This window comes from Epinephelus lanceolatus, chromosome 16, assembly GCF_041903045.1.
Source record: "Epinephelus lanceolatus isolate andai-2023 chromosome 16, ASM4190304v1, whole genome shotgun sequence".
NCBI classification, from domain to species: domain Eukaryota; kingdom Metazoa; phylum Chordata; class Actinopteri; order Perciformes; family Serranidae; genus Epinephelus; species Epinephelus lanceolatus.
In genome coordinates, this window is record NC_135749.1 from 42162434 (window position 1) to 42175302 (window position 12869).

Below are 12869 nucleotides of genomic sequence, written 5' to 3' on the forward strand. Positions count from 1 at the left end.
TTATTTCGTCAGTATGTCTTAATAATGCACACATCTCCTATGCTGGTGTCTGTTCCGTTTGTTTCATGTCCTCTTTAAAGACATGTTCAAATATGTGGAGCCCAAAAAAATCTTGTTGGGCAGAGATGAGAACAGGACAGAGAGGTGTGCCTATTATATTCTTGTGTTAAAATCTTTAAAGGGTATGCTGGAGTCCGGTTTTTGGCAGGGCCTCATGTCAGTGGATCCTAATAATGTTTCCAAAACAGATGTTCTCTCTGACAGTTGTGATGGTAAGGTGTTTATGTCAAACACATTTTTTCAGGAAAACCCAAGGTGTCTTAAGCTGGTTTTATACCAGGATGCATTTGAAGTTGTGAACCCATTGGGTTCTGCAAAAAAGAAGCACAAGGTTTTGGCTGTGTACTTCTCTCTACTCAACATGCCCCCCCATGTACGATCAAATGTTGACCACATGCAGCTGGTTTTATTGTGTAAAGAGAAGGATTTTAAGGAATTTGGCCATGCCAAGGTTTTTTCTGAACTGCTTACTGACCTGAAAGAACTGGAGGGAAATGGGATAGCAATGGGAGATGAACTTGCAGTCAAGGGAGCTCTCTACTGCATTGCTGGGGACAATCTGGGCTCTCACACCATTGGTGGTTTCACAGAAAATTTCAGTTCATCTCAGTACTTCAGCAGATATTGTCTGATTTCTCGAACTGAATTTCAGGGTGCTGATCCTAACATCTGTGGACTGGAGCGGACTCCAGAAATGTACAGATCTGCCATTGAACAGCTGGAGACAGAGCATGCTCCACAAGTACAAGGGATAAAGTTCAGGTCAGTATTTAATACTCTACAAAACTATGATGTTTGTTCACCTGGCATGCCCCCCTGTCTCGGTCATGACATCTTCGAGGGTGTCCTGTCATGCAATGTTGCTCTTTACCTCAAGTACTTCATCAACAAAAAGAAATGGTTCACATACACAATTTTGAACAGGCGAATCAAGCAGTTCAAATACAAAGCAACAGATGCTTGCTCCAAACCTTGTGAGGTCAGTCCTCAAACACTGAAACTGAGTGGACATGCTGTTCAAAATTGGAACTTCTTGAGACTGTTGCCTCTGATAATTGGAGACAAAGTGCAGGACCCCCAAGATAATGTGTGGCAGTTAATTTTGCAGCTTAAGGACATTGTTGACCTGATTTGTGCTCAGCAAATTTCCATGGCACAGGTCGCCTATCTGGATGTTCTCATCCAAGAATATTTGGAAACCAGGAAGGCACTATTTCCAGATATGAACTTGAGACCTAAACACCATTATTTACGGCATTATCCTGGACTGATCCTGAAATTTGGCCCACTCATCAGGCTATGGACTATGTGTTTTGAGAGCAAACATAGTTACTTCAAAAGATGTAAAAGGCATCTGAAGAATTTCAAAAATCTGTGTTTGACTCTTTCAGAAAGGCATCAGATGTTACAGGCCTTTCTTTCCGCTGGGTCCAGGAGTCCTCCATCTTTGCAAATGAAAGATGGCTCACCATTTTACTCAGAGCTTTACAGTGAGCAAGTGAAAGGCACAATCCTCCATTTTGGCTTCACTGAAAGAAATACAAAAATTCCTGTTTATGTGCAGTATAATGGGATAATTTACAGGAAGGGCCAATTTGTTGTCACTAAGAATGATGACTCAGTGGAGTTTGGTGAAATCATCCTCATTCTCGTGAAAGATGATTTTGCACTTCATTTTCTGATGAGAGTGTATGATGGGGAATTTCTTTCACACTACCACATGTACTCTGTAAAAAAGGACAGTGGAAGATTAGAATGCAGACATGTTAGTGAACTGATTAACATGTGGCCTTTATCATATTACATAAACAATGGACACCAGATTGTCCCATTGAAGCACAGTCTCTTGTCACACTAAATCAGTAGGCCAGATGCTAACCTGTCTTTTTTGTGTGTCTTAACAGATATGGCTGAATCAAAGACCGTAAGTGATGCCATAGCAGCAGTGCTTCTGGATCTTCCTGATCAAGTTGTCAAGTCAGTAGAAGATGCTTTGGAGGCGCTTGGTGCAGTAACGACAGATGATTTACAGTACATTACAGAGGGAGACTTGCTGCCAGTATTAAAGCCCATACAAGTCAGAAGACTGGTTGCTGCCTGGGCCCAAAACAGTGAGTGTAAAATATTGTCACCACAGCACAGCACACACTGCACAAGTAATTAAATTTTATTTTATTTTTTATTTGATTTTTGTAATTCAATCGAAATGCAATCTGTCAAAAATAAATTTTGAATGTATTTTGCAGCCCTACTATCTAGAGGTGTGTCAATATGCTGCATTCTGTTACAGAGTAGAAAAACATTAAAGGTTTAATGATTTCAAACCTCTTTTGTTGTACTTTTACAGACTCGTCCACTCCAACTTCAGCCCCGGCATGTTCCTCTCCAGGGTCTCTCCTTTCCTCTCCCTCTCCGTCCTCCGTCACTCCCTCACCAGCATCATCCACAGCTACATCATCACCCTCAGGAAGTTCTTATACTCTTGCGCCAAATTGGGTAGACACTTTTCAGATACCATGGCAGAAGCTCCCTGAAGAGTTAGTACAGAGTTTGGAAAGACAGAAAAGGCCAAGTGCGCGACTACGACGAAATATGATAAGGATTGTTGTCTCCGAGATGATGAAGATTTGTAAGAGTCCAACCAAACACAACACCACAGAGATAGCAAAAAGGATGGTGGCCAGGTATCCAAAGTCTCTTCAAGATGTAATTGATGATGATGTTACTGGACTTGGATATCATTCCCTGGCAAAGCAACTCCAGGCAAGAGTTGAAAATGTCAAACGACCTGACACACCAAAGATAAAGAAACGCAAAGCTGCATCAGGTGATGACACAGATGAAGTATCTGCTGAACAAAGAGCAAGTGTTCAAGACATGTATGGCTGTGTCAACTGGATGCCGAAACATCTGCCACTCTCTGAGACTGTGGAGAGTCAGCTAGAAAAAAAGAAAAAATGAAAAAATTTGAAGAGATGAACTACAATTCAGATGCTTTGAAAGAATTGATCAAGTCCACCTATTTCACACATCGTAAAGAGATCAATAATGGTGTAAGCATCCAGAAATTAAGCCAGGAATGGCCATGTTTGTTTAAGGAAGTCGGTATGGCAGCACACTTCCAGGAACTGACTGGCGTGAGTTTGATTGAGTCCTTCCTTGCCAATGTTGACACAAACGGGGCACGTCTCTTAAACTTCTTCAAACGTGTTGATGCACATAAACACAAACAAGTCCTGGATGCTCTTCTCAAGCTTCAAACTGAAAGAGGTCAGTCCACTGGTTGCTCAGAAGAGGTCATACAGATGGTGCTTCTTTTACTGGCTCATTTTGACGAGAAGGAAGAGCATCTGTTCCATTTCGTCGAGAAGACAATCCTTGCTGAGGAGGTTCAGATGGAGAGTGTGCCACCAACACCCTGCCTTATTGTGTGTGGTAAGTAAACTGAACCAAACCTGCAAGCTTTCTCTACTGGTATACAAACACCCACTTGTACTCTTGGCTTGTTTACTTTGTTGTTAGCTTGTAGCCCACTTTGAGACACTGGCTAACATTTTTCCTGATAACAAGTTCTGCCAACAGTAGATTGACTCTCATCCTATATTGAAATAAGTACCATTGAATTTCTATTTATGGCTGATATTGAAGCCCTTGTCATTAAAGTTTATTTTTTATTCATGTTGTTTATTCTTAGGGTCCTCCTGCTTTGCTGCTGAGACATTTATGTTGAGCATCGATAAAGAGGTTGTCAACGACCACATCACTTCCTTCACATCTGCCATCTGCCTGATGTTTGGCAGTTAGTACTGCTTCAACGTACACTACCCAGTGGAACTACGGTCTACACTGGAGTTCCTCCAACGGTAAAATATTATTTTTCTAAAATATGTTATAATATTAGAAAATGCAAGGCATTTGATATCCCTCCTGAAGTTGTTCTCTCTCTCTCTTCCTCTCTCTCTCTCTATCATAAAGGTGTTTCTTTTCAATAAATCCAGAGAAAGGCACCAAAGTCGAGTGGAACAAGAAGAAAAAAGTGTTCCCAGAGTCTTGACTCTGATCTCAGACCTTGCTGACCATGAGTGGACCTTCCAGTGATGTTGAGAGATGATATGATAAAAGGTACACTTAGTGTTATATACACTGCAGATATTGTGTTGGTAACATTTCTGAAAGTTTTACAAGATGTATAGTTTTACAAGATAAATTGTCTGGTACAGTTTGTACATGTTCAGTTTTACTGCACTGGTTTTGTACTGTAAACAAGTTGAGATAAACTTGCTTGTGATGGTAAGGTGTTTATGTCAAACACATTTTTTCATGATAACCCAAGTTGTCTCAAGCGGGTTTTATACCAGGATGTATTTTAAGTTGTGAAGCCATTGGGTTCTGCAAAAAAGAAGCGCCAGGTTTTGGCTGTGTACTTCTGAATTTCTGAAAGTCTTACCAGATGTATAGTTTAGATAAAATATCCGGTACAGTTTATACATGTTCAGCTTTACTGCACTGGCTTTGTACTGTATACAAGTTGAGATAAACTTGCTTGTGATGGTAAGGTGTTTATGTCAAACACATTTTTTCAGGAAAGCCCAAGTTGTCTTAAGCGGGTTTTATACCAGGATGTATTTTAAGTTGTGAACCCACTGGGTTCTGCAAAAAAGAAGTGCAAGGTTTTGGCTGTGTACTTCTGAATTTCTGAAAGTCTTACAAGATGTATAGTTTAGATAAAATATCTGGTACAGTTTGTACATGTTCAGCTTTACTGCGCTGGCTTTGTACTGTATACAAGTTGAGATACACTTGCTAGTTACGGGAATGTATACAATTCATATGCTTAAAGGAATAGTTCACTTTAACGTTAAATTCAGTCATTATCTAATTATATGTCTCCAAACTGCTCATCTGCTTTTTACCGCAGATCTCTAAAATCCTGAAAGCTGTCAGTGTTTTGTGGATTAAAAATCTTAAAAAAGTGAATTATTCCTTTAAGAAATACTTAAATAATGCATATTCATAACCAATTACTGTATGCACTAATGAAGGATGCATTTTGCAGAATTGTAGTTTCAGCTCAACTTAAATAGATCATCAATCAAGGATTGTTAGTTCACAGTTACTTCATATGTTAATTGATATTTGACAAGATTAGCTTGATTTTTTTTTTTTTCCTAGTATAAAAGTTTATGGACTCCTAAATTTCCCTTACAACTTTTAAGGGAATAGACCGAATAGTATTTTTGGACAGATTTGCAACACAGATATTTTTAAGATTAGCAGTGTGCCACAGGCCATGCCAATAATGGTCAACTGAGTGTAAAGGACACTTGTTTGCTAACAAAATAATACCATCAGGTGTCCAACAAATTCTATTAGGCATAATGCCATAAAGATTCAGGTGTTGCCCATGAACTTATATATTAAAGAAATCAAGCTGATCTTGTCAAATATCAATTAATATTAAGTATGTGTGAATTAATAATCCTTAGTTGATGATTTAAGTTTGAACAAATAAAGTAATAGTGACTTCATAATTAATTGTCCATCTGTCATTCAGTGCATGTAGTAATTCATCATGAATTATGCATTAATTAAGCATTCCTTACGTATATGACATATCTCTCAAGTCAAATGTTAACTTTTAAAAAATTTCTTGCAGTCATAGAGAAAGTATTTCTTAGATTTATGATGCAAGATTTGAAACTTTTGCTGCCCTTCAGGGATAATTTTATTTTGATACTATGAAAATAATACACTGTGTGTACACAAATACCAGGTTAGATTTGTACCAAAAAGTGCATTTAAATGTTCTCAAATGAAGTGTAAAGGTTTCCTGCCAAATTTTTTACTCTGTTCAAATAAAGAGTTTCTATATTTGAAAATTTTAAGGTGGATATTTTTGTGGCTGATTTGGTAACATTTTTTCATGTAAATTTTCAGGTAAAACAATGTTTTTTTTTTAAATGTAAAATCTTTTTTTTTACGGTAAAATATCAAATTAAGCAAAATTTTTGACCGTAAAATCAACAGTATCAGTACATTTTTTTACTGTAAATGAGGAAAAATGTTTAACCGTAATTTAACGGTAGAATTCTGGCAACCACAGCTGCCGGTATTTTACTGTTAAAAAAAAAAAAAAAAAAAAAAAAAAGTAAATTTTAAGATAAAACTATGTTTTTTTTAAATTTTGAAACTTTTTTTTAACGGTAAAATATTGAATTAAGCACATTGTTTAACTGTAAAATCAACAGTATTAATACATTTTTACCGTGAATGAAGGAAATGTTTTACCGTAATTTAACGGTAGAGTTTCGGCAACCACAGCTGCCGGAATTTTACCGTGAAAACAACAATTTCTTTTTTACAGTGTATATCATTAGCGCAATATCCTTTGTGAATAGGACGTTAAGACGGAGCAAACTGCGGGTGCATGTGAAGTGCAATTCAAGGTGCTATCAGTGGCCGCAGTTCATTCTTTGTCAATTCGGCCCTCAGAGCTTTCATGCATTTCCAAAAGTGGACCTTCTCTCAGTTGACCTACTGATGAAGATTTTAAGCAGGGTCGAGACATCGCTCTCATCCATAAGGTCACTGTGAGCGTTCATAATGGCCAAATGTGTTAGTCTCTCCTGCGTCATGGTGTTGCGCAGCCAGGTTTTCAGCCTGCGCAAGGCTGAGAAAGAGCGCTCGGATGCAGGGCAGGGCCAGACAGAGCTTAATGAGCTTCTCCACCTCCGACAGCATGGAGCGGGTTTGGGGCTGCAAGGTTTGCAGGATGGACACAACATCCTGGATGCCAAGGCTACTGTATGTAGTCAGGCAGGTTGCATATCACATCAAAAGCATAGATCTATGCATTAATGATATGAAAGAGATAAATGTAAGTCAGACAAATTGAGTTTAAATTCAGATTCTTTATTTTTTTTAAAGCGTAATGCAGTGGGTAGGGAGGCTGGGGTGCGGGGGTGCGGATGGGAGGGGGTGCGGCCGCACCCCCCACACCCCGAGTTCCAACGTCTATGGTTCTCGGTCAGAATGCGTCATTTGTGGTGAGAAGCTAGCTAATGACAGCATGAAGCCAAGCAAGCTGAAACGACACCAGGAGACCAAACACCACCAGACTATTGGTGAAAGTCGAGAATATTTTGAGAGGAAGAAGCAATTGGCACTATCAAGAAGATCCACAGACATCAGAAAAGCTTTTGAAAGAGCAGGTAGTGATTTACACAGATCTAGCGAGGCGTCATTTAATCAAACCCGCCTGCCTGAAAATTGTGGAGAGGCTATGTGGAGTGCAGGTTGTTGATAAACTGAAAACTGTCCCACTCTCGGACAACACCGTGAAAGACAGAATTGATAAAATGGCTGCGGATTGCCGCCAAAACCAGCTGTACAAGAAGCTGAGGAATGGTAACTTTGCCGTTCAGCTGGACGAAACGACAACAGTGTCAGACGAGTCCGTCCTCCTCGTTTATGTGCAGTATATTGATGCTGAGGATGGTCTACAAATCTAGCAACAACAACAACCAGACAGGATATATTTATGGCTGTGGACTCATATCTCTCATCCAACAATCTGCCCTATGAAAACCTGGGCCGCAGCAATGATGGGCAAAAATAAGGGGTTAAACAGCCACCTGAAGGAAAAAGCCCCATGGAGCGTGATTTTCCACTGCATGCTACATCGGCAAGCACTGGCAAGTGAAAAACTTTAAGAAGACCTTGGTAACACCCTGTCAACTTTTGTTAAAGTTGTAAACTTTATTAAAGCTTGCCCATCTAACAAGAGACTTTTTGCCCAGCTGTGCGAGGATGAAGCGCATCAAACACTGCTGCTACACACGGAGGTGTGGTGGTTGTCACGTGGACAAGTGCTTGTGCGTTTTATGGAACTGCAAGAAGAAAATAAAGGAATTCTTGCAAGATCACAATCAACCACTGTGTGAACAGCTGACTGATGCGTTATGCATCAAAACGGCATACCTGGCGGACACGCTCACGCTCTAGAATGAGACGAACAAGCGGATGCAGGGATCTGAATCAAACATCATGCAGTGCAAAGACGTCCTGGACGCTTTTGTGCGCAAACTTGATTACAGAGTAGAAAAAATGTCAAACTGGGATTTACAGCATTTTCCACTGCTGCTGAAACAGTCAGCTGGCCCTGTGCGTGCGAGTTTACCCGGCACCTGAACTTGCTCCGTGAGGAGTTTAAGAGCCGCTTCGCCGACATCGATGAGTACTTATCAAAGGAAGCGTGGGTGCTGGACCCCTACATTACCATCCTCAAGGACATGGAATACCTCGGCTGTGAAGATGAGCTTTGTGACCTTCAAGCTGATTCTGTGTCAAAAAAATATTTCCTGGGGTGTCGGTAGCGTAGTGGATAGATATAGAGGTGATGCCTCGCTGCAGTGGTCGCGAGTTCGACTCTGGCTTGCAACCCTTTGCTGCATACCTGATGAATTTCTTTACAATCCATTATACAGATCTTGTTATCAGTCACTTAATATAGTGAGGAATATCGTATCTTACCACGTCTTAGGCTTGCGTGTGTTTGTCCCTGTCTATCCACATTTGTAGTCCGGCTTTCAAGATGCAAATATCTCCATACTGTCCAGTTGAAACTTTGTATGAGAAGACCAGTGCACTTCACCGTTGCACACACAGACAACTGAGGCCTAATTATGCATGCTGACAGGGCAGTAGTCACCATATACACTGAGGGGGACACGTTCCCCCCCAATGCCCAATTTTTTTTTTACTGCAAACAAAGTGGCAAATATTATCTTGGAGGACATCATTGCACTTGGTTAACTATTTTTCTATGATCTTAGATGTAAATATTGCATGTTTCTTTCAGATAAAACACATTTTGACTTGTGAATGAGTCAATGGAATTTCTTGCAATAATGAAAAAATACTGGCAATCATGTCCGCCTGGCACAAACCACATGTTTTCGACAACTGTGAAGTGACAGAATGTCCCAGCATCATGGTTCTTATATTGCCAGATCCAGAAACTCTCCCCTCTTCATATATTTCAGAATATGTCAACTTCCAACTTGCTATGGTGAGATACATGTAAAAATGTAAGAATTTAGTTGGATTTATTTTTTCATTGATATAAAAATTAATATAAAATACAGGCACATAGAAGGTCATGGAATGATGGCAAATCTGGATTGCCCAGATTGTCCTGGAAAAAAAAAACAAGATATAGCATGTGTATGTAGCCTTTATAATGACTGTGATATGATCTTAAAAGTAAAGGCAGTAAAAATACCCCAAAAAAGGCCTAGGGCCCATAGGGTTAAAATGTCGTTCTGTGTGTAACGTCATTAGATGTTTCATTTGTTGCAGCTAGCTAGCTAAGTAGCAATAAAGCTAGTGCTACATAATAATGCTACGATAGCTGTTGGACTCAGATAATGTTACAGATTGAAGGATATGAGACTGAATGGCAAGCCAATAGCTAGCTATCTGGATAACTGCTCCTTCTTGTGCTGAAATTTCCCTGACAAATATCAGTGATAATGACTAACACTAGCTTATTCACAAAATTGCACCAGAGATGTGAGCGCCACTTGGCATCATAGCACATTGTAGTAAGCTCGATTGATATTGAAATACATCAGTGAATTAGGTCTACACTGGATTACTGGGCTGCAAATTGGCTAATTAGCAATTAGGCAAAATAAAAAATGCTGTTTTACTACTATTAGTGAGTTCTGTGACATTTTATGATTTACACCTACCCCAGCAGCACTTTTTGTCTTGAAACCATTGTGGTCCCTGATGTTTGTGTCCCCAGTACCGGTGGGGTAATGTGGTTTGGGGGGGCACCAAAATGGCTAGGGCCGGCCCTGACGACGTGTGTGATGTCATTTGGTTATTCTTGTCCTTTTTTTCTTACTTTTACTATTATTTGAGTCACTGTGTCTGTTCATGTGCCAGCCGAAATGTTCTTGTAGTCAAATAAAAAGTGCCAGCAGATTGCAGGAGCAACATTTTAAGTACTGTACTCAAACATTCAAGCCACTGAATCCTCCACAAGTTCCTACAAATGTTTCACAATAAAAGCCTATTTAGAAAATGGAGGGATTCTCTCAGCCGAGGTTATAAGAGGCTTTTAATTTGAAACAAATTCAGGAAGTGTTGAGTTTGAAATGATGGCGCGATGCATTAACTTTATGAAGGCAACGGGAGCGGATAAAAAGTTATTATATAAAGACACAGAGGGATTAATAAATAACGGACTGTCTATAATGTAGTCTGTTTCAAATGAAGCTGGTAGCCTCTGCCGTTGTGGTGAGTAAAAGCCCCGCCACTATTTTTAAATTTTCTTACTTTAAGTCATCTGGTGAAAATTCTTGTATTTTTTAATATCGCAATATATATTGCAGTTTTTTCCAATATCGTGCAGCCCTAGTGTGGATGTTTCACTTTCCTGCATCTCTCTGAGAGTTACAGGCTGCATGATTTCATCCTGAGCCTCTTCCACAGAGAAGCACCTCTTCATCTTGCTCCTTGGTTATCACAGGAATGAAATGACCAGACAGCCAAACTACAGTTTGTGACAGGACTTCAGCCAGGGCCCTATTAGGAAGCAGGCTCAACAAACTCTGAGCCTAATCCCGATGTCCAAGTTGACTGAGCCTGAGCTGAGAAACTCTTGAGTTTTCGGTTCCAGAACAGCTGATCAGTCAGCTCAATCAACTCTGAGTATGTTCAGCCTGAGAGAGGCACGTTCACGGCGAGCACCGAAAGACATCATCAGTGGAGTGCAGATAACATGATATTCAGTGACCGAAAGCAGAAAGCTACTTGTTTCATCCCAGCGGAGTCGGAGATTTTAATGACCGTGAAATGAAAAAAAAAACAAAACACGTCAGCTGCAGCTAAACAGTGTGAGGTGTGATGGGAACAGACTACAGACTGTGTTAGTAGGTAATGAGAAGTGATGTTATGTAATGTTATAAGTTAATGTGTCTAATATACAGAAAATATAGAAACACTACACAGAGTTCAAATAGCTTATTTTAATATCATTTGCTGTATCATTTTATTCAATCAATCAATTCAATTTTATTTATAAAGCCCAATATCACAAATCACAATTTGCCTCACAGGGCTTTACAGCATACGACATCCCTCTGTCCTTATGACCCTCACAGCAGATATGGAAAAACTCCCCCCAAAAAAACCTTTAACGGGGGAAAAAAAACGGTAGAAACCTCAGGAAGAGCAACTGAGGAGGGATCCCTCTTCCAGGACAGACAGACGTGCAATAGATGTCGTACAGAACAGATCAGCATAATAAATTAACAGTAATCCGCATGACACAATGAGACAGAGAGAGTGAAAGAGAGAGAGAGAGATGCAGGTAATGACAGTAGCTTACAACAACATTATTGAAAGTAATAATATTATAGTTATAGTTCTGGCTACTGTGGTACAATATATTGAAAGTATGTATTAATATCTGGCAGTATACATGTGTGACAATAGTCATATGTGTATAATAACAGTAGAAGTATGACTAATGACTAATGATAGCAGCAGCAGCAGGAGACATCTGGCAGGACCACGGCAGCAGCACAACCACACACGTCAAGCTATCCAGGCACCGCTGTGATATGAGTTAATCTGAGAGACAGTGGAGCACAAAGGCTCCAGAGAAGAAGCCGAGTTAGTGACATCCAGAATGGCCGAGTTAGCAAGATGCAGTAATAGAATACGAGGGAGAGAGAGAAAGAGGAGAGAAGGTGCCCGGTGTATTATAGGGGGGTCCTCCGGCAGACTAGGCCTAAGTCAGCCTAACTAGGGGCTGGTACAGGGCAAGCCTGAGCCAGCCCTAACTATAAGCTTTATCAAAGAGGGAAGTCTTAAGTCTAGTCTTAAATGTGGAGACGGTGTCTGCCTCCCAGACCGTAACAGGAAGATGATTCCACAGGAGAGGAGCCTGATAGCTGAAGGCTCTGGCTCCTGATCTACTTTTGGAGACTTTAGGGACCACGAGTAACCCTGCGTTCTCAGAGCGCAGTGTTCTGGTGGGATAATATGGCACTATGAGCTCTCTAAGATATGATGGAGCTTGACCATTTAGAGCTTTATAAGTTAACAGTAGGATTTTAAATTCAATTCTGGATTTTACAGGGAGCCAGTGCAGCGAAGCTAAAACAGGAGAAATATGATCTCGTTTCTTAGTTCCTGTTAGTACACGTGCTGCTGCATTCTGAAATAGCTGGAGAGTTTTTAAGGACTTACTAGAGCTACCTGATAATAGAGAGTTACAGTAATCCAGCCTAGAGGTAACAAAAGCGTGGACCAATTTTTCTGCATCTTTTCGGGTCAGGATAGGCCTAATTTTCGCAATATTACGCAGATAAAAAAAATGCAGTCCGTGAGGTTTGTTTTAAATGAGAATTAAAAGACAAATCTTGATCAAATATTACTCCGAGGTTTCTTACGGTAGTGCTAGAGACCAGAGCAATGCCATCTAGAGAAACTATGTCATCAGATAAAGAGTCTCTGAGTTGTTTGGGGCCAAGAACAATAACTTCAGTTTTGTCTGAATTTAACATCAGGAAATTGGTGCTCATCCAAGTTTTTATGTCTTTAAGGCAATTATGGAGTTTAGTTAATTGATTACTTTCTTCTGGCTTCATCGATAAATATAACTGTGTATCATCCGCATAACAATGGAAATTTACAGAGTGATTTCTAATGATGTTACCTAAAGGAAGCATATATAGAGTAAATAGGATTGGTCAGAGCACAGAACCTTGCGGAACTCCAAAACAAACTTT

At 40.0% G+C, this 12869-nt stretch overlaps 1 pseudogene across 1 annotated transcript; it reads left to right on the forward strand.

Annotated features, from left to right (window-relative positions):
- The first annotated feature begins 68 nt into the window (after nucleotides 1-68).
- On the forward strand, nucleotides 69-5888 carry LOC117251793 (uncharacterized; annotated as a pseudogene). The gene is made up of 5 exons (XR_013493657.1): nucleotides 69-822; nucleotides 1965-2171; nucleotides 2408-3495; nucleotides 3755-3923; nucleotides 4036-5888. The product of XR_013493657.1 is annotated as an uncharacterized LOC117251793 (transcript).
- The last annotated feature ends 6981 nt before the right edge of the window (nucleotides 5889-12869 follow it).